General features: G+C 44.5%; 1 protein-coding gene and 1 non-coding gene across 3 annotated transcripts in view; both read left to right on the top strand.

Annotated features, from left to right (window-relative positions):
* Positions 1-1,554: 1,554 nt before the first annotated feature.
* TRNAL-UAA (transfer RNA leucine (anticodon UAA)) lies at positions 1,555-1,637 on the top strand. The gene has a single exon. It is a non-coding gene; the product is annotated as a tRNA-Leu (tRNA).
* Positions 1,638-1,963: 326 nt separating this feature from the next.
* Positions 1,964-27,424, top strand: part of UTRN (utrophin) — a 416,848-nt gene continuing 391,387 nt past the window's right edge. The window contains exons 1-8 of one of the 2 annotated variants that reach the window (XM_054195259.1): positions 1,964-2,313; positions 3,105-3,166; positions 4,543-4,640; positions 8,259-8,381; positions 10,436-10,526; positions 13,884-14,321; positions 14,965-15,143; positions 16,212-16,286. The gene's annotated coding sequence lies outside the window, so the exon portion shown is untranslated. Of the gene's footprint in view, positions 2,314-3,104; positions 3,167-4,542; positions 4,641-8,251; positions 8,382-10,435; positions 10,527-13,883; positions 14,322-14,964; positions 15,144-16,211; positions 16,287-27,424 lie in introns of those variants that run through there. The other variant, XM_054195260.1, reaches the window with a different exon arrangement.

The following is a 27,424-nucleotide window of genomic DNA, read 5'->3' on the forward strand; positions in this document are numbered from 1 at the left end:
CAGTACTTTGCTGAAAGGCACAGCCCTACTGAACAGGCAGCAATGCTAGCTATGGCACGATGCCCATTTCAAGCAAATGATACAGCGTGGCAAGTTCCAGTCAAAGAGCTGTTCTTGCATTCATGGGCTCCAGCGTGTGAATGAAAATAAGGAAAAAGAAAGTGTGAGTTTCACATCTGTTCTTCATGTATGTAAAATTTTAACAATTCACTTTGATTGTATGTGAGAAGCATTTTCCTTCACAACCACACCTAGTGTACTGGGGGTCTCTGAGCACTAAGAGCTGAAGAGGTTAGGGCACCACCTGCACCTGCAAACTCGAGGCCCAGACCCCTTACAGACGCCATCTACAACCAGGGTGTCTAACAACCAAGCAGGACGTGCTCCTGCTCTGCGTATGGGGAAGCAGACGGCCTCTGTGTGCCGCCCCCAGTTTGCTGGAGACTGACTCCACCCAGCATCCCTGGCCTGTGCCGCACCGAGCACTCGTCTCTCATCCCTCGGCGGCAGGCTCAATGGTGGCAAGGTTTGGTGCAATGGGAGGATGTCCATTTTCTCCTCTGGAAAATGGGCAGCAAAGGGAGCGGGAGCCGGAGGGGTGAAGGCTGGCGACGGGACACTTTTCCTTTCCCCTCCGGACAGGCGACAACAAGGGAGGTTCCGGTGCAGGAACTAACTGGGGATATTGCAACAGGTGCTTCCGTAGACTGGGCAGGCAGCGGTGATTGGCAAGAAATCTTTCCTCTGCAGTATTCTTCTCCTAATTAAAGCCCAGTAAGACTTTGTTTGGTTTCTTTTCCCTTCTATTAGCAAGGGAAGATACATTCCAGGTAACAACTGGGCAGGAAGAAGTGAAATGTCAGTACATAACAACGGTTTTCCCAACAGCACCTGCCAGTTGGTATTTCACCAGGCAGCACCGCCCGGGGGGGTGTGGGTGTGTGTGTGGAAGCGGAGCTCTTTTCCCTTTTTGGTGCCCCGAGCCTCGCCGCCGTCACCTCTCCGCACCTCTCCCATTGCCCCGACGAAACACGTCCCCACCGCCGCCCTCCCCGGCTTCCCCCCCCAGCCCCTGAGCCCGCAACTCGTCTGACCTGCTGAGGCCGCGGGGGGGGCACAGCCGGCAGCCCGCGGCCTGGCCCAGCGCTCCCCCGCCGCCCCCCTTCTCCCCTCAGGGGCGGGTCCGCGCCGTCCCCGCGCACCTCCTCCCCCCCCCCCCCCCCCTTTCCCCCTTCCGCTCCGGCGCCCGCCAGAGGCAGGCCTGCGGGGAAAGGCCGCCGCTCGGCTCAGGGAGGGCGAGGGGCGCGGGGCCCAGGCCGGGGCAGGGCTCCCCGCCAGGCCGGGCCCTGCCCGCCCGCCTCCCGCTGCCGCCGAGAGGGGCCGCCCGCGCGCGCCGCTCTGCGCCCTCCTGCGCTGGAAAAAAAGGCGGGAGAGAGCAGGGCGGGAGGGGGGAATTGGGGAGGTGGGGGCGTGCGGGGGGCGCTGTGCGCCGGCCAGAGGGTCGCGAGCGCGGCCTCATATGTAGGAGCGGCTGGGAGCCGTTCTTGTATCTGCACCAGGATGGCCGAGTGGTTAAGGCGTTGGACTTAAGATCCAATGGACGTATGTCCGCGTGGGTTCGAACCCCACTCCTGGTAAGTAGTGTTTTTCGGGTTATTTCTATTTTTTTTTTTTCCCGGAGCTCCATGGCGGGGAGCGCGCCGTGCCCGGCAGAGACGCGGCCGCAGGCAGCCAGCGGGAGGCGGCGAGGGGCGGGGAGCGGCACCCCGCCGTCGGGGCGGCCGCCCGGGTCTCCCGGCGCTCGGCGGCCTCAGCCGGCTCCAGCTGCGGCGGGACGGGCCGCCCCGCCCCATCGGGCCGCCGGGCGCTACCTTAAACACCAGAACTTTTAGCCTAAAGTTGGTTTCGCAACTTAATTTTGAAGAGTATTTAAATATATATATAGATAAATATACATATATATATATAGAGAGAGAGATAAAATTTAAAAAAATCTGCGTGTCTTCCGCAGGCCGCTCGGGCCTGGGCCTCGGTGGCCGCCGTGGGTGCCACATCCAGGGCCGCCAGCGTTGTCGCCGGCGGCGTGGCGGGGCCGAGGGCAGGGGGTGACCGGCGTCCCCGGGGCAGCGGGCACGGTGCCCTGCCGGCCCTGCTGCCTGGCGAAGGCCCCGGGCGTGTGGCCAGCGCGGCCGGGCTGGGGCCTGCACCCCGTGGCCGCCGGTGTCAGCCCGACGAGGTGCCGCCCCGCGCGTTTCCCTGTCTGTGCTTCGCGCCGGTTCTCCTCGGACAGGTCTGAGGAGGGAACCGCGCCCGGTAAAGCATCTCTAAAAATCATATCGCGAATCCTCCTCTGGAGGCAAAGCTGTCCCCTTTGGTAGGGTGCCGTCGGGGCACGGCTCTGGGGGCCTGTGGCGCTGGGTGGGGGTATGGCCTCCAGCTTCATCCACCCCGGGTGGCGACTTTATTGCTCCAAAGTGTAATTTAGCTGGGTTTTGTGTCACTTTATTTTTTTTTATTATTTTTTTTTCCCTCCCAGTTCCAAGCACTTTGAATACTTTGAACGCTGTATGACAACCTGTCACAGGGCTTTTACAATGTCATCATGGTTTCAGTTGGGTTGGAGTTAACTTTTGTACTAGCAACTGGTGTAGTGCGATGTTTTGGATTTGGGATGAGAAATAGTTTTGATAGCATGCTGGTGTTTTTAGTTGTTGCTAAGCTCTCAAAGCCTTTTCTGCTTCCCACACCACCCCACCAGCGAGTATGCGAGGGGACGCAGCTGGGACAGCTGACCCAACTGACCAAGGGGATATTCCATGCCATGTGACATCATGCTCAGCATATAAAGCTGGGGGAAGGAGAAGGAAGGGAGGGAAATTAGGAATTACGGTGTTTTGTCTTCCCAAGTAACCATTAGGCGTGATGGAGCCCTGCTTTCTTGGAGATGGCTGAACACCTGCCTGCCAATGGGAAGCAGGAATTAATTCTTTGTTTTGCTCGGCTTGTATGCGTGGCTTTTGCTCTACCTATTAAACTGTGTTTATCTCAACTCATGAGTTTCTTCTCACTTTTACTCTTCTGATTCTCTCCCCCATACGAACTAGGTGGGGTGAGCAAGGTTGTAGCTGCCAGCTGGGTTTAAACCATGACAAACGTGAAAGTGAGGGTAAGTACCATGCGCAATACGGTTCGGGATGAGGGTGTTAAAGGGTATCTCCTGGTGTCGAGCCTGCTGAGGCGTCCCTGGCCAACCCCAGACAGTGGAGGGAAGGCAAACCCTGCTTCTGGGGCAATGGTCCCTGGTGCTGGCGGTACCCTAAACTATCCCGAGGATTCAGCTAAAAGTTAAGTGGAATGAGTGAGCAGGATTTTCAGACTAACCTCCCAGCTTTTTGTTTTAATTAGCAGGACAGATGTAGCAGTTGTTTCACATGTTGCAATGTTTAATTTGCTATAGCATGGTTTTGTTGTTTGGGTTGGTTTTGTTTTTTGACAGGGTAGTGTCATTGTGTTCTAGCATGTTGAAAGTGCAGGAAGTACAAATCAAGTGCAGACTGACACATTTTAAAATACTAGTGTTTGCCTGAGCATCTTGGTCTAATTATAATACAAGTAAATATAGTTGGTTTTGGCCACCCTGTTCCCAGTAATTAGAGCTGAAAAATTATTCTGAACTTTCAGTCCAAATATATGCTGTGATGATACAGAGACCAAATAAAGGATAAACTCTCAAGAGAGAGACAAAAACTCACGGACCGTCAATGCAATATAAAATAGAAGGTGAAATATTTCAGACAGGATATTTTATTACATGCTACATAAGATGATCTGGTATCAAAAATGTGGACAAGGTATAAACACAGAAATCTGATAGTCAAGAGGGAGTTATGGAGAAAAGTGTGGTCTGGTGATGAATTTCTAGGAAATGCAAGTATGTATATTGTCTTTTTTGACTGTTCCCACAGTTAAATTGTAAATGCAAAACATGCCGCACTTTCTAGAACTGTTCATTAAAAAGCAGTACTGCCAGGTTCAAATGTTTTATTAACTAAATGTTCATTACTATTATTCATTAAGGTACAAATTAGTAAAAATGGGTGCATGTTTAAATGTATGTTTTACCTGTAATGTTGTAATGGAAAAATGCAGCCCTTGGAAAACCCACATCTTTGCATACAAATTGCGTAATTCTGTGTATGTGCTTCTTAACGAGCATGTTTGTACATAAAATAAATGCTCACATAGATTTTTGTGTATGCAGTGCTGATCTTGATGAAAAGTTGGTCCCAGCTATGTCAGTTACAGGATCAATTAGTGGCAGCTACACAGCATTGTGAGAAAGCAAAAAGAAAAGTAAAAATACAGTTTTATAAGAACGGTAATCCCTGACCAAAAAAAGTTTTTGTGATAAAGCGATATAGAAAATGGGAGTTCTTGATCAGAAAGGCGTCTGTTGCAGGCATAGCCCTTTCCTTAAGAGATTTCTTTTGCAGAGAACTTCCTTTGGTTCTTTGGTGAAACTGTGTTCCCTGATTTTTATAGTGGCTTGTGCCAGAATACGTGCAGATCTGGAATGGAACAGAAGATTCTTGAACTTTTCCTGCTCTCAAGACATATCCATAGAATCTGCTGGCAAACAAGTACGTCCAAACCCCTTCCTACGCTTCTCCATAAAGAAAGGGATAATCTGCTGGAGTTACTGGTTTCTATTTAAGTGAAGTGGCAGGGTGGTGTAATGTGTTTCAGCTCTGAAGGTGACCATGATTTTGATTTAAGATTTTTATTTTATCAAGCAGGTATTTTTCTTTGGTTTTAATAGCTTCCTTGTTAAACCCTCATGAATTATTGGTGGTTGCCTTTGCAATTTGACATTCTTACATGCACTCGTTACACTCTTCATATATATACTCTTGGCCTTCAATTCAAACAATATTGTTTTCCATTGGACTCCATTCAGTGGATGAGTTGTTTTTCTAAAAAGGTCATTATCTGTAGGATCATTGCCTCATTTGTTGAAGAAATTGGAAAAAGTATAGTGACTAATGCTAGAAACCGGAATAAAAAAAGAGCTTCGTATGCAGACAGTTGAATGCTACCCTGATGAACCAGGGGTGTTTCTTTTGCTACTGCATTTCCTGTCTTGATGAGGAGACAGTTAAAATAGATTTTTCATAAGCAATCACTCATTTTCATGTTCCTTTTTTTGTGGTATCCATCTTGAGAACCTCGGTCTGATTTGCAGAAATGCAGAACTTTTGCAAACACAGGTGAAATCAATATGTCACCTGTATTTTAAGCAGTCTCTGAAAAATTTCCTATTATATGTCAAAGTTAGTAGAGATATCTGACATTAATCTTTCCATACCTCAATTTCCCATTGCGTAAAATAGAGGTAATAGAAATACACCATCTGCAAAATGGGCTGCTATGAAGTAAATTCATTCTTATTTGTGAAGAATTCAGATAGACACGTAATCTTGTCGCGTTAGAGAAGCCCATGAGTAGAATATCAATGAATTCGGAAAATAACATGAAATAAATAAGGTACAGAGGCACACTTTGAGCTGTGAAGACCTTGCTAAGTTTTGAACAACTGGTTAGCCAGCAAGCACCTCATGATATGTGCTGAACAAGGTGGGAGTCTTATAGAAAAACAGCAAGCCATAGTTCAACTCAAAATTATGTCTTACTTCATAAACAGAAGGCATATAACAGAAGGCATAAACATAAATCAATTAGAAGGCAACCTATTGGTGAAATATTATTAAGGTGATATTTCAGTATAGTTTAATCCTTTTTAAAAACTTTCAGCAGCTTTTTTCAGTTATATTTTAGCATGTAATGGAAGCATATAATTTGTTACTTCAGTTAAACCATTTTCTTATCATGCCCAGTGACCAGTATCTCACATTGAGGAAAAAGGTGTAAAAAGACTGAAGTTCTTGGTCTATTGCATCATGCTGAGTGTAGGATGATCAGTAATCCCTCTGATTCTTACTACAGACTAATTTAAAGTCTGTAAGGTAAGATCAGTCTCTTACATTAGTGGGAGTAACTGCATGCAAAGTACTTGGTAATTCTTGAATTGTTCTAGTTTTGGGGTCTGTGGTATAAAAAGAGGGGTAGACTCTATTTTGTGGATTCTTGTCATTCTCGGGACACTTGTTCAAAGATTACCACAATATAATCATAGAATCATAGAATCTTCATGGTTGGAAAGGACCTTTGAGATCGTCGAGTCCAACCAAACAACCTACAATCTCTGCCACTAGAGCATGCAATAATAATATAGACAATTGTGTCAATGTTTATTCATGTGTCTTTATACAGGTTCATTTTCAGCAGTTTCTGGGCTGTTAATCTGCTGACTGTGTCTGATGTTACCTGCAGTTTCTTACAGTCGTTTCTATTGCATTCGATAGCCACAGCAACCAAGTGTCATTAGTGATGTTAGCTAATTCTGCCTCCTTCTCCAGGGCATTACAACACACATTCCCAAACAGATCCTTGCAACATTTTATTGCTTAACTATTTTTCTTGGTTTTGATGACAAAAAAGAAGAGATTTTCTGATAGGTTAGTTCAATCCAAGCAGCAAGCTCTGGGGAGTCAGACTGTGGTAGTACAGGGAGCTCGGTTGCCCTGACTGCAGCGTTGATAGAACAGAACAAGAGTCTGCACGACACGTACTGCAGTGCAAAGCCCTGCAATTCACTTAAAGTGCTGATGGAGGTAGGTTTACTCTTATAACTGACAGATGAGCCCTGCAAGTCTTGCTGTGGTCACTTAAAGCATCATCACCCCCAGTATTACCCTGAGTGTTGCTCTCCCAGAGCTAGGATGGCCTAAGATAGCCATCAGAAGAGAGCAGGTGCCCACCCTTCAGCTGCTCCAGTTAGTCTCTGGTATTTTAGCTCAAAGCCACCTTCACTGGCAGAGAAAAGGGCAGTAGTTTTGCACTGGAGTGAAGGGCTATGGGCACACATTCCCTTTTGCCAGTTCTTCTCATCAGGAGGAATACACGCAGGTGGTAACACTTCACATCAGCACAGCATTATTACTGAAGGATGTTTCTGAAAGTGTTAAAAGATTGGTCTGTGCACTAGATCACCTCCAGTTTGGAAACATTTTCCCTGTACTGGCTTTGCTGTGGTGGCAGCAGCCTCTGGAAGAAGGACAGAGCAGACAAGTCATAATTACACTACAGCAGCAAGGTTCACCACAGCACCTCCTAAATGAGGGGCACTGAATGCCCTAAAATGAAGGCAGCATGATGCAGAACATTGCAGCTAAGATCTCTGGCATCTAAGGGCATGGGCTTAAAGCATGCTAACACGCATTTTTCTGGGATTTTTTTTGCTTGCATTAAATTTATATGAATGAATTGGGTTTTTTTCTGCCTGTGAGGGAGGAGCTTTTGTTTGAAGGCCATAGAAAATGCACACACTTTCCTGGAGATGGTGCTCTTAAATGTGCAATTACAAAAATGCCTTCCTTTCTCTAATGATTTTAGGAGAAGAATGTGCTTTCCAGATTCCTTCATGCCTTGATTGCTGCTTCTCCTTCACCATCTGCCCAACTGTGACGTTCTTTCTGGCTTGGAAGTGCTACAGGATCTTTCCTCCAGACCTCATCTGCCTCATTTTTAAGTGTTTGCTGAAGTGGTTCAGCCAATTCTTGGCAAGAGATCGCTCCCTGACCATGTGACTTGGTGGATTTGTGACACCTGTCTCTTGCTATTTCATCATGTGTTGCAAACTTTCTCATAGGAAAGTGGAATCAGTGGTGGGGAGTATGGACTGCATTAATGAGTTCTGTTTGCAGCTAATCCATGTTTAATGATTGACGCGCATATGTATTTTAGTTTCACTTGTCCTGTCTTCTATCTCTCTTGCTATTTTCTGTCACACTCCCACCTTTTGCTTTTTATGTGCATACCAAGAAACAGATCCAGCTGGTCTAGCAGTTAGCTTCTGCTGAAAGAGACAGAGGCACCGTCTTTCCCCTGCCCTGGGTGTACTGCACATTCCCACTGCTTCCCTCTTGCATCCCTCAGTCTTTGATTGTCTAGGAGTATGTAATAAACAAACCAATTAGTTTCCTGTTACTTGGATCTAAAATTAATCTTTGAGATTATCTCACTACAAGAACTTTTCTGTGAAGAAATGAGGAATTAGAGACAATTTCTTACGTGTTTTGGGCTCCTTAACATAGACAATACAGATCCACTAACTGGTTTTATTTATCACGGAATTGCAGAGGCTGGAAGGCCCCTCTGGAGATCATCTGGTCCACCCCCCAGCTCAGAGGAGGGTCATCTTGAGCAGTCAGATTTTGAATAACTCCAAGGATGAAGACTCCACAATTCTCTGGGCGGCCCATGTCAGTGTTTGACCACTTTCACAGTAAAAAAAGTTTTTTCTAATGTCTTAAAAATAAGTGTTTTCTTGTGTTTAAGGCGTTTTATTATGTTTAAGCTTATCTCAGACTTATAGATCTGTCTGCTTGGAAATCTTAAATGATTTCATGTTTTCTCTGTGCTTAGATTTTTCTTCCTAAACATCCCAAGATAAAATGAAGGAACTACAAATGCCACAACACACACAGGGACACCCACTGGATACATGGGTTTGCTGCCATGCGTGTTTTAACAAGAGTTATATTGAGAGAAGGACAAAACCCCTGCAAAGATCTAAGCAGGTGCTTCATTTTAGATACTGAAAGCGATTTTTCAAACTTTTTTTATCCAAATAAAGACCAAGGAGTGCAATATTTGATTTAGAAATATGTACAATTAGTTTCCTGTAAGAAGTGAGCGCCTGTGTCTGGCCTTAGCTTATTGAAAGCCAGAGTCCTGTTAGAGCGTTACTCATTGGAAGACCGTTCTGGTATCACAATTAAAGTTCATGATCTACAGGTTAGACTGCTGTAATTTGATCTGAGTTTTCCTTTAAAATGATCTGGGAGCTATAGTGTTAACAAATGACATCTGTTGAGTTGAGGGAAGATAATGCAACTGATAGTGCTCACCTTCATCCAGTGCTATTGTCTGGCAACCCAATAACTACAGGTAAAAATTTTTATTCCTGTGTTTACATAGGTGTTAGTAACTTCCTGAACAATCTTTGCTTACTGGCCGTGGCTAATTAGTCCTTGTCCTAGATCCAGAGACTGCCTCTGAATGAGGAATTGGAAGGAGTCAACATAGTTCAGAAATCCCATTTATGTAATGCTTTCCAGATCCTTTTGTTAGTATATTCAGAACAGAAATTTATTTAATTACTGTGACTTCTATCTTTTATTGTAATATTTTGAGTTGGTTTTTATTGTTTTGCAGGATGCTTTGCTCTGTTGTGAGAATAGCTGATTTCTTGGCTGAAACTAGTTTTAATATTTATGTAGCTAGCTTAAGAGCTAGCTTGTGGTTTCCACAATCTGTATTTTGATAGCACTATGACAGCACAGGTTATATCTATGCCAGTTTAACAAATCCTATAGTGTTCTGTGACTGAAAACAGACTGAGACATGCCCAACCTGTTGAACTGCATTCATTCAGGTGACCTGCCCCAAAAGTTATTTGACACATCAGTATAGGAAGAAAAACTGAAAGAAACTGGATCCAGTTTTTGTGATGTCTCTGCCTGCCCAGCCCCTCTGAACAAAATATTTTTCTACAAAAAATTATTGTGTAGGGTATGAATGCATGAGTCAAATTTCTTTTAAGAGGAGAAAGCAGTTAATGCCTCCCAATAGACAGTGCAGAGAGACATCATGGGTAAGCTAAGGTTTCTGCTCTGTATGAATTGATTAGGGAGAGAGCTCAGCCATCAACACAAGAAAAAAGGACCTGTATGGCAAAGAAGGTAGGGTGACTGTATCCGGCTGAAATATTAACAAACTTGAGACGGTTATGAAATATGAGATGAGAATGGGGTGGGATTGGGCATCTCAGAACCATCATTAAAATGCTCTGAAAGCAAAAGTTGTTGTGGTTAGAGATTCTTTTCCTATGCATGTTTCTGTTGCTTTTCTTGGTAAGGTGTCTCAAAGAGGGGTTTAAGTAAAATTTCAGAGAGCTCCTGGTTTAGGTTGGTCTCTGCAGAGAATGTATCAGGAGATCTTAAGCTGCATGATGGTACCCACAGCCCCAAAAGGAGCGTCTATGATTCCGTTAGAGACAATGCCTCATATTCACCTGGAATTCCTTAACAGACTTGTCTCCATAGCCAGGAATGGGCCTAGGTTGTAGTGTTAACTATGTCAGAATGCTGTTTTTACACCGAGGTAATCTTAACTGTCAAACGCAGATGTATGTACTTTGCATCCTACATTGTTTCCTTTTATGTACTGTTTGTCATTAACAGTCTTGGCGTGACTGCTTCCCAGGTAATAAATATATTCTGGCGTAATTAAAGCAGTTCCGCTTCCTTCGCAGGCAAAACCTCAGAGATGGTGTCTCTGGAGGGAGACGTTGGAACTGACCGAGAAGTTGCCAGCTGCTATTTATCTGTTAACCAGTACGTCAGGTACCATCTTTCTGAATTGCCATCCCTGACCACCTCTGTATTTTTACAGCGACTACTCATTTATAGTGACCTGCTCTGGTCTCTAGGTCATTACTTTCACAATTGTAAAAATTGAGCTATAAAAAAAATAACTGTGGTTTTTTCATCTTCTTTTTTAACTCATTATATATGTTCAGGTAAAAATAAAGGAGTCGGAGAAAGCAGTTTGAAGACTTGTGTTTCATCTGCATGAAAATCCATGTAAAACAATATAACTTAATTAATTCTTAACAAGGTAGCTGACTTCCCTTAGCAAGTTATCCATATGGGATGCACTTCTGAGGAGATACCCAATTAGCTCTGTTGCTGCAGCCAGTGTTTACGGACATAAATTTGTGGATCCTGTTCCTGTTGCTGCCACTGTGTAAGGAGATTGTTTATCACTGAAGTTTTGGACAGGCACAGAAGCATGTTTGTGTAATTAAAGTTGTAGCATCTGCACAATAGTTATACACTTAAAATTACTGTGCCTCGGTGTCACCTCCCTTTTGGTCTTCAAACCAGCACAAAATGAAAATACAAGCAGTTCAGGCAAAAATTCCGTTAAGGCCCATAAAGAGTACAGGATACTGCAGGGTTTCTGGTACAAGGGCAGGACTGTAGTATTTTTCCTATCTCACAGGAATGTTTTGAGAGGCATCCTAATATTATGTGATGAGAAGGGACATAAATCCATATGGATAAAATGAAATTATGCATAAGCAGTTAGCCTCTGCAGAAGAAGAGATACAGGTTGTAAACTCTTTAGAAAGCCCTTGTGCCATGCCACCAAATCGTCTAAATCACAAAGTATTCTTTGGGGAACAGTAGAGCTGTAAAAACTAGCCTGGCCATAACTTTATGTAAGGGATAAATTAAATACAACTACTAACTCTTGACTGTTTGGAAAATAAAGGCCCAGTTTTCATTAACAAGGTGGAACTGGATGATTTCTTTTGGAAAAACAGTTGGATCCTTTTTATTCTATGTTTTACAAAAACATGTATCAGGTGACTGCTGCATTCTATATTTGAGCCTTTATTTGAAAAAAGATTCAAGGATAACAAATTCTAGTACCAATGTTTGGGGAATACCTTGTTTATTTCCAGGACAAATATTATTAAATGGATTTGAAAGAGAACCATCCAAAGATGAATTTTACCAGTAACAGAAAAACTCTCTAAAAGGAGTGCTTCTCATCAAGCATAATCATACCGCCTAAACAGACGCTGTGTAGGGAAATGACTGACCTCAAATCTAGCCACGACAGAAACGTATTCCTCAGTTATTCAGATGGACTGTGGATTTAATTTGATGACTACTTTTATTTATGATTAACTCCTTTAGGAGTGAAATAGTGTTCCATGTTGGTTCTTTCTTATGTGTTTTGCGAAGTGGCAGTGTCCATTTTGTAAGTGGCTATTGCAAATCAAAATGAGCCCGGAAAAGAGGCTGGCCTGTACCCGGCCTCCCGGTCAGCTATGATGGGATTTTTTTAGGGAGATGGCTGTGTAGGGGCAGCAAACCAGCACTCCTGCCGGAGCCTGGTGCAGTACAGCTAGGACACCTTCCTGGAGTGGTGGGGCCTGTGGTGGCCCCAGCGGGCTATGAGGGCTGTGGGGTACCTGTGCAAGCCACTGGTCCTGGACTGGGTCTTTCACAGTGGCATCACAGCTCTTTCCACCTCCTCTTGTACCATGCTGTATACACACCTAGGAATTGCAGCAGGGAGTTTAGTCCCTTGAGCACAGTGGGGGGAAAAATGGCAAAAAAAATGGTGGTTGGGGAAAACAGGTTGGTTGGAAGCGGGGGCGGTGTCATGCTACCTGCATGCAGGGTTAGGAGCCCTGAAATACCAGCTGCTCTCTGAAAGCCTAATGGAAGTCTCCGGCTGTAGCAGAGCCCAGCACATCAGGGAAGCAGCATGTGGGTGGGCAAGTGATGCTCAGCCCCTGGCAAGGGCAGGGCCCACCGCTGCCCTCCTGGGTAAGTGGAGATGGGCACAGGCTGGCCAAGGGTGGGAAAGGTCAGGCTGTGAGTGGGCAAACAAGTCCATGTCCTGCACCACTTGTGAGAGGGGATCCTTCTCTTCCCTGTTGCTTTCTTTGTGTGTCAAAGGATTGATGTATCCTTTTTGATACCTTGTACTAAACCCCAGATTTAGTCTGTAGGTGCGGAGACAGCTTTTGAAAGGAATGAAGTGGCTTACAGTCAGCAGTGCTGCCTTCTCCACGGGTACAACCAATTCATATCTAAGAAAGGGGGCAGAGCTGCGCAGGGGCGGACAGGCTGGGTGATGTGAGTGCATGCTTTAGGAGTTACACCTCTGTATGATTCGATTGCTTAATCATGCCCCTGTTTCTCTGTTAGGTGGCAGAAGTGTATTTCTGTCAGGGGTTTGCAGCAGGAAACAACCACCATGGTTTAGCTGACAAGTCTGGGGAGAGCTTTCCAGGCAGGCTGGTGGGAGAGATATGACTAAAATCGTAGTGTGCTTTATATCAGTTCCTCATTTTTTTTGTATGATCCTGCTCTCACTAAAGTCAGTGGGAGAATTCACCCATTTAAACGGTGTTTTCATTGGCATGGCTTGCATTCATTATTCTCATGTTGATCTACCCTTTATTTTTTGCCCAGAGGCCACCCGGCTGCTGGCTGGTGGACCTTCTCAGATGCAGGAAGCAGACGGCACGGGAGTTTAAAGGAGCTTCGGACAGTCCAGCAGTTTCATGGTCAGTCTGGACAGCCCCAGAAAGCTGGCGGGGAGGGCAGGCAGGGTCTGGTCATGAGCGGAGAGCACTGTCAAGCTTCCAGCCTTACTGAACAGTTTATGTTTTTTAGTTACTTCATGGGAGAAGGGAGCAGAGCATGGCAAGGTGATACTGGCATCATCGCCTGTGAGTTAGGGTTGCATGGCCACACATCAGCGGGTGTGAAGGTGTCTGTGTATGAAGACTATTGTCACAAAGTCTGGGAATCGAGCAGAGCTTCAGGCATGGCCTTATGCAGAGCCAGAGAGCAGCCCGAGGGCTATAACGAACTGGTCAGACTCCACTAAAAGTGGAGCTATTTATGGGAAGTTGTCTGTTTTCTCTTGTGACTCGTGGATGTTGCCTCTTGTTCACCCAGGCTGTGAGCCCTCTCAGTTTGCACTTACGTATAGCTTTATCAGGTTTTCAAATCTGCTGTTTTCCCAGAGGAATGTCTGTTCCTGGCATGTAGCCCTCCTTCTCTTTTATCGAACTGAAATTCATCTCACTCACTGTGTGTTGGTAGCTTCTGGTAGATGACCAGCAGCTTAAAGATTGCTCTCTTAAGGCCCCTCCTCTCTGTCTTCAGATCGAGGGCGTTGCGGTTCATTTGATCCCACCCTTTCTGATGTCCAGCCCCTCCAGTTTCTTCATCACATCCCTTGCCGTCATCCTGAAATACCTTGCCAAGCAGAGAGCGACAGAGGAGGTTTGCCTTCCTTGCAGTCTGAGGCAGGTGGCACTGGGAATCACAGGAGCAAGCGCATGCAGAAAGGGTGGTGGCGCGGCATGTGACACCCACATGTATCCACTTCTCAGGTGCCTCATTGTCATGGACAATGCCTCAGCGCATGTGCCAAAGCTGTGAACATCAAGTGCTGGTTTTGCATGTACTCCCAACTGAGCCAAATACTGTATGTGCAGGAAATTTTCTCAAGAAAATCTAAAAGATTAGACTAAATCATATCCACAAGTGACATTTTAAATACAGATGCACGGCACTTTAACTTCGTAATTCGTAACTGATGTAAGTACTATAAAACACAACTTTCTCACGTGTTTTTTTTTTTTAATAGGAATTTAATTTGCTATCTTTGAAAAAACTTGATTCTGTATGATTCCACTCTCAAACCAAGCCTCACACTTGCATAATTTTTTCAGTCATTCAGAACTGCAATACATTTATACATTTGTTACTGCCAGTGTGCTAATGACTAATGTCTGATTTAGCTGTTGTCTCTTAAGCTCTGTTACTGTTACTTCAGGTCAGAGAGATCAAAGGTCTGGTATTTTAAGGGATTTGGCACTTCTAGATAAAAACATTTTGCATTCCATGCATGTCCAATCTCTAAAGATAAGTAGGGAGGAATATGGTAAAATCCTGGTATCTCTGTGGAAGGGGTAGTCGGAGTGTAATTTGTATAATTACCTTGCATGGTAGTTGTTTGCGTTTGTCAGCATACCTTTATTTTTGTTTTCTACGTGTTACAAAGTCTTTTGCGCTTATTTTTTGGTACTGATTATATGAACATTTGATGCCTGCTGCTGTGAAGAGTTTGTCATTTAAACAATTCCTTCCTGAGCGCTTCAGTTCTTCAGGCTATCAGTGGTTATATCTTTTGGGGCTTTAAACTGAAGTTTTTTTAACATACGGTAACACTACTTGATAGTTTCTTCCAGGAATCCCACCCACTGTGTTAGCTGCAAACAGCTATATGAAGAATGCTGTTCCCATGGCTTAAATACTTGTAATGCTGTCCCACCCAACTAACCTCAGCGTGTGAGCGACTTCGGATCCACCAACGAGATAAGCAGTGGAACTCTATGCTACTGTCCCTCTGATTTAAAGGTATTTCTTCCAACCAAGTTAGTATTTAACATCCTTTATATTACTCTTAACAAAGATCATACAATTATAACAAAGAGAGGTGTTCTGTCTGTTACACAAAAGAAATGCATCACTGTTTTGCTCTGAACGGGTGGTATAGAGCAATCAGATAAAATACAGAGTATGAAAGGATACATTTTCCTGAGTGAAGGAGAAAATTGGCTTACATTAGGTGAAACATTAATGGCAATTTCACTAAAATGAAATCTTCTTAGTGCTGCAGTTCTTTCCAGCTGCGCTGTAATTCTAAACTAGAAACCGTCCTAGCAATTCATCCTAGCATGGTAGCAGGGCTGTTTTAAAAAAGTATCAATTTCATCATGCATGTGCATGGATTGCAAAATTCTGGAGGTTTCCCAAGTTATCCCATCATGATAATGCAGGATTTTTTTATTTGATGAAAATCTTTGGATAATTTCTTCCGTACCGCTTTTCCCCCTCATTTCCATACTGCTGCTGCTAGCGTTTTTTACCAGATGTAGCTCTGTCATGAAAGCAACTTCTTCCTCAATTTTTGTGCCTGAAACCTTGTCTACCTTTCCGGAGTGTATCAGTTAGTCCAATAAAATCTATTTCACGTTTTTTCAAATCTTGCTCCTTTTCTCTCATTAGGCCATCTCGCTGACATTACTATTATGAATACCTTTATATGTTCCATGCCCCAAATACTCCATTATTGGTTTTGCATAAATACAGTGCTGTCCTTATGTGTGCCAGATGTGGTTCATATTATTATCTTATTATTCTACCTTATTCATTTGATATCTCTGCCTCTTGGGGAAGACTCCCCAAGTGCATTTATATTCCTGTGGAAAATCTGTAAAAGCAGGATCAGATAATACTACTGTGGGTAGCTGGCCTCATCACCTACACATGGGGCAATGAGAGAGAAGGCCTGTTCCAGTTCAAAGAAAGAATAAGTATCCACCTTCTCTGTAGAATTAGAGAGAAATCAGTGCATGATAGGTAAGAAAAATATAAGTTTGTTATCAGCTGATAATATTGCTGTTTCTCTCCCCTCACACATAGCAGCAACCAGATGGATGGAGGTGGTGGCCCTTCCCCTGTTTGCAAGGGAGCTTTGCTCTGTCCTGGGCAATCCAGGTATTTGACAGCTCTGGGTTGGTATCTGAAGCTTTGGGTGGGATTCTGCTGCTTAAATGTAGACCTGTGGTGCCACCTGAGATGCCTTGGGTGCCTATAGGTGTCTCATCAGCCCATACGTCACCTCCTTTTGGGTGGTTAAATGGAATTGGATACCAATGTCTATGTTACTAAATCCTTTTCCTGTGTCTGAAAACAATATGCAAGGACAAGAGCAGTTTGAAGTCACCACCACTGGTTTTGTTGTGTGGATCGATTCAGCCATCTGCTTCGGGCTCTCATTCTCATCATGCTTCTTCTGTGGTGCAGTTTTATGCTTGAGAAGGTATACTGGTGGCCAAAAGGGGCAATGCTTTTACTTTCTTTGCCCTGGGCATCACTCTCCCACTGCTCCCCTTAGTGCTGAGCATTCTGCTTTGGAGTGGGGAACAGCAGTGCTGGAGAAACAGACCCAGTAGAAACATGCAAGTGAGAAAGGAAAGCGTCTGCTCGGCTGGCAGCTGCCCTTTGTCTCAGCCGTATCACAGAGCTGCCTGGTTAGGTACCCGCTTGGCCCTGCAAGTTGTCTTGTCTTTGGCTCTACAAATCCAAAGTAATTGAGCTGTTCAGGAGCAAAGCGGATCACAAAGGCCGTAGAAGGCAAATATTGTCTTTGCACAGTCAAAGGAGCTGGGGCTGTGAAGTTAATTTCCAGGGAAGATTAAATGAATTAGAAAGCATCCTTTTGAGGCTCCATTGCAACATATGTTCTTTGACAGAATTCTTCCCCTGGAAGCCCCCTGGCAATTTGCGGTCCTCCCCAGACTAAACCTAAGAGCCTTCCTGTAAATAAAAAAGGGACAGGCTCTGGAGGCAATCTGGACCTCTGTGAGAAGCCTCTTTGTGCCATTCTGCGAGGGCTGGAAACTTCTTAGGCAGCAGAACGATGGATGCCGACAGGAACAACTTCTCCAGCTGGTTTGTCTCTCTGATGGGAGAGCGAGTGGCTGGCTCTGCCGGTGGCTCTGAGACCCGGTAACCCCCAGCTGAGGGAGAATGACAAAGTTGCTAGGGCGTCTGGCAAATGTAAAGCCTTACGTAGTGTTTGGGGCTCACTCTCCCTAACCGCTTTCTGCCTCTCTTGGTGCAGGAAGGTGGATGGTTTCCAGCTGAAACAGTTGACGGAAAATTCCTGCTAACGGAGAAAAAGTAGAGGCCTAACTCCGGTAAAGACTCTAAGTGATGGGCTGGAGTCAAAACTAGCCAGGCCAGGGCATGGGCCGGTGCTATCCTGCTGTCCCTGTTGTCTGTGAGGGATGCAGAGAGGATTCTGCTGCTGTCAGGCCGGGCCGGGGGGGCGTGAATCAGGGATCCTCCCTGCTTTCCCTGGTTGTTCCCTTCTCACTGTACCAAGTGAAGCTCAGGGAAAAATCGGGGCTCAGCATTGAAACCAAGTGAGCATGGTTAGTGTCTGGAGAGGAGGCCCCGTAAGGAGAATGCAGAGAGCATCTGAATCACTTCACCACCCACGAAAATATTCCACAAATAAAGTGGAAAATTTCATGCTGGAGTGGTGTAATCTTGAATGTATACAGGGGAGAGCACCCAAAAATTAATATTACGTTAATTATTAGTGACAACTTTGGCGGAATTTGAAAGTATATCCTCAAGGTGAAAAGTAATTCTCAGATTAACAGGGTTTGTGGATCAGCCCTAGGACTTGTAGGCTTCCTCAGGCATTGTTGAAGAGGTTTTGTTTTCCTTAATTTTTCATATTTGAATTTGGTAACATTGCTTTCCCGTTGCTAGTGTTACCGCGCCTCTGTTTATTGGTTGCTATTCCTAAAAACAAATCCAGGCTTAGGCTTTCGTGGGAAAAAGATGTGGAGCGGGGAAAGAGAGGAAGGCCCTTTGGAAGACTTGTGGCATTTGATAATGTTACAAATGAGGCCAACAGCTATTTTAAAAAGCGCTGTTCAAGTGGTTTATTTCTGGCAGAAATGGAGGAGTCCGAAGAAATCCTTACCCGCTTTGTTCTAAGGCTCGGGATATTCTGCCTGTTGTGTTTCTCCCACTGCCATGTACTTTATCTTCTGCGGGTGTCAGCGGAGGGTTTCATAACACACTGCTTGTTTCACACTCTCGCTCTGAGATACGGGTGCAGCTTTGCACTTTGCCTCTTTATAAATAAATAATCGGTTTTCACAAATGAATCATCTATTATTTGAGGTGGGCAGAATATTCTAATGGCATCTAAGTTAAGAATCATGATCTTTAAATGTTTGGTTTGTATTTTTGACCTACTGTAGTTACAATTTATGTCCAAGGAGGTATAAAGAAGATACAGGACAAAAAGGCTATCTGACCTGCAGTTGTGAGAGAGACACGGACATCCTCAGTAGTATTATTCATGACTCTTGGTGTAAGTGTAGGTGTCACATTCTTTGGCAGCGGAGGTGCTGGGCACTGCTGAAACACAGAACTGAAACAGCCCAAAGCTTTTACCTGACAAGAAATAACAAATGGAGGGAGGTATTGGAGCACAAGGAAACAGCGAAACGTTAGGACGTGATAAGATGCTCATGTGATAAGATGCTCATGTGCCCAGAGCTCGTCCAGGTTTCTAGCTGTATCAGCTGGCCGTGTCAAAGCTGTTCCTGCTCCCTGCAGACCTTGCCACAAACACAGCTGGAGGCAATCTCACTTGCAGGACATCTACCTCGATATTTGTCAGTGTGGTGGGCTGTGGACATCTCATAGCATACATCTCGGGGCCTACTGTTCTAATAGTTCTCTCTGTGTTGTATTACAAATGTGTAATTGAGGCTTCGCTGATCCATTTTGGCAAAGACGACCCCTTTGGGGGGGGATCTGGGAGACATCCAAGGTTTTGCTTTACTCTCTTTTTTGGAGTGGTACCTCCAGGAGCAGCCACGCACCTCATTCCACACTCAAAATAGCAATGTGGAAAAGTAAACTCCCAGTTCCCGAGGAAACAAATACTGCTAAGTACCATGTGGCCATCAGTACCACACATATGACAGGGAGGAGACATTTCACGATACAAAAGAAAGAATTTAAAGATCGGTTAAGCAAAAGTTAACGAATGTGATGGATTAAACAGGAGTTTAAGTGTCTGTCCTGGCCAGTGCCACCAGCTTGGCTGTGGGCAGGTTGAGAGGCGAGGTCGGGTGCATTGCGGGGGCAGAAACACACAGAGGACGTAGGGGTGCCTGGGGTCGTAAGGTCCCTGGCTCAAACAGCATGTCTACGTGCTCATTGAATCCCACCCAGAGAGCCCAAGGAACGTGTCCGAGGGAGTTTAATACATACAAATGCTTTAAACAAACACAGTGAAGAAGGGAGGGGGGTGGAGGGTGAGCCTGCGGGGGTCTTTGCTGGGAAAGAGAAGGTCCTGCTGGGTCTTTGCTCTTGTGTTTAGTAACTTTAGCAAAACTTTCCCGTGAGCATTTGCATCCCTAGCACGTCTTATGCTCGCTGAAAACAGTTTTCTGTTGCACTCCCCTTCTTCATATCCTTTGTCAGGACCATTTCTGGTCTGATGCTGGCAAAATGTTGCCAGCTGGTGATTGCTACTTCAGGGCAAGGACAGATGATTTCATATTTCATAACGAATGTTTTACAGGATTTGCTAAAATTAAGTTTCATTCCCAGCTAGCTTTCCCAATCATACAATTTGGTTTACTGTTGTCTTTTTTTCATGTTCACGGCATCGTATTTCAGACTAGATTAAAACTCTGAATTTGCCAGAGCTTGGATACGTTTTGTATGTTAAATATACATTGGTCCTTTTAACAGTAGTTACAGCATTTGCCAGATCATATTTGCAGAGTTGTAAAACATACCTTTTGTCCCGGGCCAGACACAAGCTCTCTGGGTGAGGGACTTTGTTGCTCTGTGTTTACATGCTGTTGAGCTCAAAGGCACCCGATCCTGACTGAGCGAGCCCTTTGGTGCTGCTGTGCTATAAATAATACTGTCATCCTGTACCTGGTAAATGTTTTTAAGATGAGTCCGTAAGTGCTTGAAGCATAAGTGCTCAGATATTATGTTACAATTATGTTCTAATGGCACAGTATAGTGGATACTCTTAAGAAGATTCTTGCTCTCACACGGTTGGAAATTTCTCTGGAAATGACAGTAAGGCTTTATTTTCTGAAACGCAAAGTCCATGTACGAGTTCTTTCCCAGCAAGGACAAACTCCAGCATTGCTCCCTTTCAAATGCTTGGCCTCTGCAAGTCACGTCCAGTTAGATACATCAGTGATGTATTAAGGGGTTCTGTTGCTCCCTCATTTTCTTCTGACAGTAACTCCAAAAAAGGCTTTTTTCAGAGTAGGAGAATGGTTTCAATCATCTTTTCATTCAGTTTTGTGGTCTCTTTCTTCATTTCAGTGATTAAGGACTTGGCAGGGCTGGACTTCTTTTTTGGTTTGGAAGATAGCTTTGGTTTGGAACATCCCAAAGTAAATGATGTCCAAAAGTTTCCTCTTTGTCTGCTGCGATTTCAAAGCAATTTTCGTGGCTCAGTTCAGGACTGCCTAATAGAAGAAAATGGAGCAATAATTACTGCCTGCAGAGCTTCTAGCACAGCAGTTATTTAACTAGCTGCAAAATAATTTAAGGAACCAGCAAATGTCTCTTAGAAAATTTTGCATTCCCTGAGGAACTGCGTACTTGGAGCCAAACGCTTTTCCTTGAACCGGGCACGTAATTCCCGTGGCAGTCAGGCGGCAGCCCCAGTGTGCCAGGCGTGGGGCCCCGTCGCTTCTGGAAATCTCATCCATGCGCTCCTTTCAAACACTCCCAGCGACATAACTCAAGAGTACTCATCCCTCCGGGAAACCCACCGCACTCACTATGTTCAGACCTCAGTCTTGGCCCTGGCTGCACAAAGCAGACAGAAGGCTGCCCTGACGGGGTGGCCAAGATTTCCTGCTCACGCAGGGGAAATTTCGCAAGGAGCACAGCCAGCACATGGCCGGCTGGCCGGCCGCACTGGGAGCTTGGTGGCCGGGCAAGCGGCTGATCTCTGCCCCACGCCTCGCTGGGGACAGCCACACTGGTGCCCACTCCAGGAGGAGGATGAGAGGCTTCAGTCAAGAGGATTTAAACCATTAGCTGAAATAGCTTTGACTGTACCTTGCGATAACTGACCTCATTCAGGCCAAATTTTCATAAAGTGAGCGTGAAAATGTGAAGCGGCACAGAGTGAGATTACCTAGCCATCATGGTGATTTACAAACAGGCTTTGTCAGATGCTGCAGCTTGCAGAGCATCTCCTGGCATGTTATAGCTGTAGCCACAGAAAACCAAGCCACTGCAAAACAAACTCATAACTAAAGTCTTTGGTGGGTATAAAACTGCAGTTATATAATTTATTCTGTTGACTGAAAAGGGCTATTCATTTGCTCAGAATTAAAAATTTATGTACACATTTGTGATGCTCAGCTCTAATGTTATCATGGCAACTTTATTTGTTTTAGTTAAAAGCCAAAACCCTTGTCATCTCAAGGAAAGAAAACCCCACTTAGCGGTAGTAATTAAAAGTTATTTAGGCTTTCAGCACATGAACAAAACTCCACGTTTTGGAAATAGAAGGCTAATGGTAGTCTTGTAAGCCCATGCGGATTTAATTAATTAAGACTGGGGCTTCCTACAGGGTCCAAAGGCAGGTATGGCAGAATCTGGTCCAGCCTCCTGGCCATAGGCTGCTCATCTGTGGTCGGGAAGGCGAACGTGTGAGGGTTTGCTCAGGGTGGTGAGAGCACTGCCACGCAGCTTCTGGACTGCAGCTGTTTTGCAGCTGGAGGGATCAATGCCGAAGCATTTCAAGCCTGGCTCTTGCCTCAGTCTTGGTAACCGCCCGTGTCCCTGTGTGATTCGGGGGGGCAAAAGCCACGGGCTGGCAAGTCTAGCCTATGGGGGAGTTTAATGGGGTGGAAAGTGTTTAGTAGGTGGGAATGTGGGACATGCTGTCCACAGCACAGGTTTTTCCTGGTGCTTTTGGTGTCCCAGGGGGTGCCATTGTCCCAGTAAAGACGTTACTGAATGGTGTTTTCCAGCAGAGAGATATTTTATTTACACTTGTGCAATCTCATATGTAAAATCTTCAATTCTGCTTCTAGTTAGGGAACTTCTTGAGGGGTCAAGTACAAAGCATCCACGTTGATCATTTAAGAGGAAATGGCAAAGAAGCGGTGACATGTACCTAATCATTCGATCTAAAGTGATGCAAACAAATGTAACAAATAAGGATCATTTATGAAAAATTTATTTGTTTCATTCCTCTTTTGTGTTTAAGTTGGTTTGTATTCATTCCATATTGGGAGGATTCACAGGTAGCAAGGAATTGCTTCTTAACTTTGGTAAGAATGAACTGTTTCTTCTTCCACTGCCTACCCCTAAAATACAGATTTACAAAGAAACACCCTTTCCATACTTTCCACCAATAACTATTTCTGCAGAGTGGTGAGTGCTTTCATTTTTAAAGTGTTTCCAAATTGTCTTTGTCCATCTATCATACTGTTTCATTCAATAAATAATGCTCCTATGATGGCAGGTGTTATTTTTTCCCTACTGCAAAGAGTGAAGCAAGTTAATAAAATTAGGGAAGTTACACAAGTTTCTATGTTGTGTTAACACAGGAACCATGTTTCCTATTCTATCCCCTAACTGATAAACTTAATGAAAAAGTGTACTTATTCTATAATTGTACAAGCATTAGGTATTTATATGTCTAGCCGCTGAACAAACTTATGCCAATATATAGCATAGGCTATTCAAACGCCAATGGAATGTCACTGAAAAAAATAGCCAGGAGTGAAAGAAATAAACAGAAAGGTTAAATAAATAAATGGAAAACAACTTGTGTTAGGAGTGACTTTGACTAATAACTCACACCTGCCCTTGCGGAGGATTGCCTCAGGGTGTTGGCCAAAGGTTCCTGTCTTGCACAGGCGTTTTTGTTGTTGATGGTTCTCTTTTCCAATCCTCTGCTGCAGTTAAGAGAGTTATGTTGCGGGGGTAAATTGATTACTATAATTGTTCATTAATGCAGTCTTATTTAATGTACTTTTAGAGGTTATATTCTTCAGAACGATGATAAATTATGGTAGCTTCAATTAATGTCACTGCAGCTAAAGGGATGTCAGCATTTCTATTAATACAGTGCAATTTTCTGGGGTTTTGTAATGAAGCTATAAAAAATTGCTGAAACCTAAGATACAAGGTTCCAGTGTGTTTTACCCACACAATATTCCCTTGAATCCGATCTGATCGATAGATATATCGAATCTAATGAGATAAAAACAGAGTGGGGAGAATCTACTGAAGATACAGATCCCAACTTGTAGAAATGGAAGTATGCTGAGGGGAACACACTGCTTTCTGTTGAACTTAAACAGAAAGGCGACATAGATTGGTGACACAGAGACAGTCCGGTGGGCCTGTGGCAGTGCAGGTGACAGGCATTTTGCTGGGAGGGCATCTTGCACCCAGGCCTCCTGTAGTGGCCATGATTGCCTCCTGCCCTCTGCCCCCACTCCGTCCCTCTCGCTTCCTGTTCCTGGTGCCCCCTAACATGTGGTTAACTCTGTGTGGCAAAACAGTCTGCAATTTATTAAGATACATTACAGTGCCTGCCACAAATGGGCTCTAATTCTCGGAGGAGTTTGGAAGGAACTCAAACACAAAGGTGGCTGAGCTTGGAATAAAAATACAATCCGATGTTAAAATCGGATCCCAAACTGAGGAGCTGAAGGTAGAAAATGCTCTCCTACCTTTAAAAATTGTGCTAGGGCTGATCTTGTATATTCTAGTATCAGATAATTAGTTGAACAACAAATATAACTGTAAAGCGCTTAGATTACAGCAAACAAAAGGAAAAGTAACAAGCAGTTATGTCTGCCCGGCGTACTAAAGACTTTCAAAGGTACTGTCAAAGGAATTGTAGATAAAACTGACCCAAGCTTTTAGAAAAACTTGTTCATTTTCCTCACAAGAGGAACATACAGGGAGGGAATGTTCACTTAATATGTCTTTTTATATATTTTTCTCCTTGGATAAGAGATAATGAAAATTGTAAGGGACTTGTACTAACTGGTAGGTGCCAGCACGTCAGCACCAAAGCACCAAGGAGCTTTTATTTGAATTCAGATGCAAGTCCTGCAGGAAAAAAAAAAAAGTCTGCTGAGTAACAGCCTGCCCAATCTGTTAACTGAGAGTGACAGTACGATGGGGAATGCAGAAAGGGACAATAAAGGTACTCATAAAGCAATCCGTTTGATATCTCATGTCTTTCTGAATATGGAATGGTTTTCTGAAACCATGACAAAACACTGATGAATGGGCACGCGCATTATTATAGCAGTCAGTCTCAGGGTAAGGAGATACCTGAAATTCCTAGTTAAATCTTAATCCTATCAATTATGAGTGTATTCTAAAAATAGAAATGCTAAGAACAAAGAAAAGTCAAGGAGGCAAGGTAAGATGAGCTCAGAGCCTCACAATGGCATTGTTTTCTTGCACTAAGGAATAAATATTTATTTACTTTGGTCAAAGTTCAAGGGCTCCACATCTCCTCAGCCCATTTCTTCACAATTGCTTTTTCTGTATTCCCCTTGTCTTTCTTTTCTTAACGTTATCTAAGGCATTCATGGACTTTTCCTTCCTCCTAATTTATTTTGCATCATACAGAAAGGTAAACTGTGCCACACAATCCACATGATGTCAATGGTCTGCAGCAACCAGGACATTTGTAGGTGAATGTAGGTTTTAGAAATACAACTGGGTGGAGACTTTGTTGTTTGACTTTAAAATTGTGCTAGTCCTTATTTTCTGATTCTACCAGTTACGGGAATATGGAATTAGAGAGACCTAAAGCATATGCGTGTACAGAGTATTAAAGATTGGGGTGTGGGGTTTTTTTCCCCCTGATGGACTTGTGCCTAAAGACCCACATATAAAAATTACAGCCTTTGCATTGAGAAGCCTACCGTCTAAATAACTAGCTCGGAAAACTCAGGCTTTGATCAGCAGCTGAGTGAGGATGGCTCTGGAGAGAGGCATGTTTGAAACACACCAGGGAAGAAATTTCTCCTGCTTCCCTGAGGTAGTGTGCAGTCTTGTTATTCTATTACCCTTGTGCTGGCACTCCGCAGTTCAAAGAAGATAATGATGCTACTTCTGTCTAAAACAGAAAAATAAAAAGAGGAAAAAAGAGAAAAAAGGGAATGCTATCAGGTTAAACTGAAATGTGTTTCTTTTTGAGAAATAATTTGTAGGTGCTTTCAGAGCAAGATTATAAAAATCGGGACCTTGGGCTTACACGCGGAGATTTGAAATAGGATACACCAGCTCTCTGCTCCCGCTTATCAGCTTGACGGCAGCTTTTAGCGATCAAAGTTATTGTTACCTGATAGCGGTCTTGGGTAACCTCTGTGAAATGACTAATCCCCTCAGTGCAGCCTGCGAAAGAAAGGCCCTTCTGCCACATAGCGTTTCCTTGCATTCGGCAAGGCAATGGGGTGCTTTGGGATCACTGGGCCCCGCACCTCTGCAAGATACCCGGTAGTGAGAAATGACCGTTTTCATCTGGGCTGACTCTTGAGCGGGCACTGGGTTACGTGGGTCGGTGCGTCTCTCGTCCTGTTTGTGGAGGACCGCTATGAAAAGCAGCTGGCTTACGCCTGGATTCTGGGCTTCCAGTATTTGGGTGTTTTTTCGTCACTGGGCATTGGAAAACCCAGCATGCAGAGGGAACGCATGGGATGGGGCGGAGAAGCCGCCTGTTCAGTCGAGAGCAGCAAGGCAGAAGGCAAGGAACAAGTGGTGCTCCTCTAACCACAAAGGTTATGTTTGTAGTACACGTTTATCACTGTAACGTAAACAGACAGGCACAAACACAGACCCCGCCTTCCCAACAAAACCAGTCTACTGCTCCGCACTGCCCTACAGTTGGACACTGACAGGCGCCGATATCGGTGCTTTGTGGTGTTTGTAATCCATGATCCACAGTTCTCAACAGATTCACAACTTCAGTCATCTTTGGACACTTTTATTATTTTCTGTTTACAAGTAAGAACCATTAATGATTTTCATGCTGTGGTTTGGATTAAGCAGATCAAGCATGACTTAACTAATTTGCACTGAATCACCTAGGAAATCTGTTCCACGATCACAACTAGGCATCTTCATCTCCAGGGCTTCTTCAAAGTGCAAAAATATATTGCACAATCTGCGAGGCCCTGCCTCCTGGGATGCAGAACAGTAAGTCCCAGTCCCTGTTACACACGTACTGCACAGATCAAAGGTTGAGGAAAAAATGTTAAATACAGGTAGAATTATGGTAATAATAATTTACAGGTAGCTTGTTTTGTTTCTTTGAGGTATCTCTTTTTTCCTCAGGGGAAATAGTAAAAGTATGGGTAAATATCAAAGTTAGTTTAGGCTAAAATACACGTAATCATTGTTTATTATTGTAGTGACTAGTAAACTCATGAGATGTAAACTGGTAAGAAAAAAGACTTTTGAAGCAAATCTTCCTCATGTCATTGCTACCGATTTCTGTTCACCTGGAGATGCAAAGTGAATGTGTCGCCAAGCCTGGGCTCCCTCTTTTCTTCTGGCTGATAAACTCTGCACCTGCTTTCCTGCAGAGTGCTGGCCAGCGTTGGGTTTTGTTATTAAGGCAGGGAGATACTCGGAGTTGGGAATGTCTCTAACCTTGAAAACGTTTTGGGCCAGAGGGCCGAGGCCTGGCCGGTAACACTGAGGAATTACCCAGCTACGGCGTGTCTCCGGTATCGCGGAAACCTCAGACTAACGCTTACCGAGATAAAGCCGGGAGCACGCGCTCAGCAGCCTGGCAGCGCAGGTGAGTACGGATTACCCGCCCGAGCAAATACGAGCACCTTCATTCCCAAATCGCATGTGCGGCAACAAATTAATCATCGTGAGCCAAATACTTTACTAACGTGTATGCCTGTTGGTACCTAGAAAATGAGGCAGCGTCCCGCGCCGTACATCTTTACTGACACGGTACTGTTGCTTTCCCGCCCAGCCGAAAACCACCCGCCACTTTCGGCCGCCAGGCGACCCGCCCGAGACGACACGCCCGTTCCCCGCTGCTCAAGCCT

This window comes from Rissa tridactyla, chromosome 3 (genome assembly GCF_028500815.1).
Source record: "Rissa tridactyla isolate bRisTri1 chromosome 3, bRisTri1.patW.cur.20221130, whole genome shotgun sequence".
Classification (NCBI taxonomy): Eukaryota; Metazoa; Chordata; class Aves; order Charadriiformes; family Laridae; genus Rissa; species Rissa tridactyla.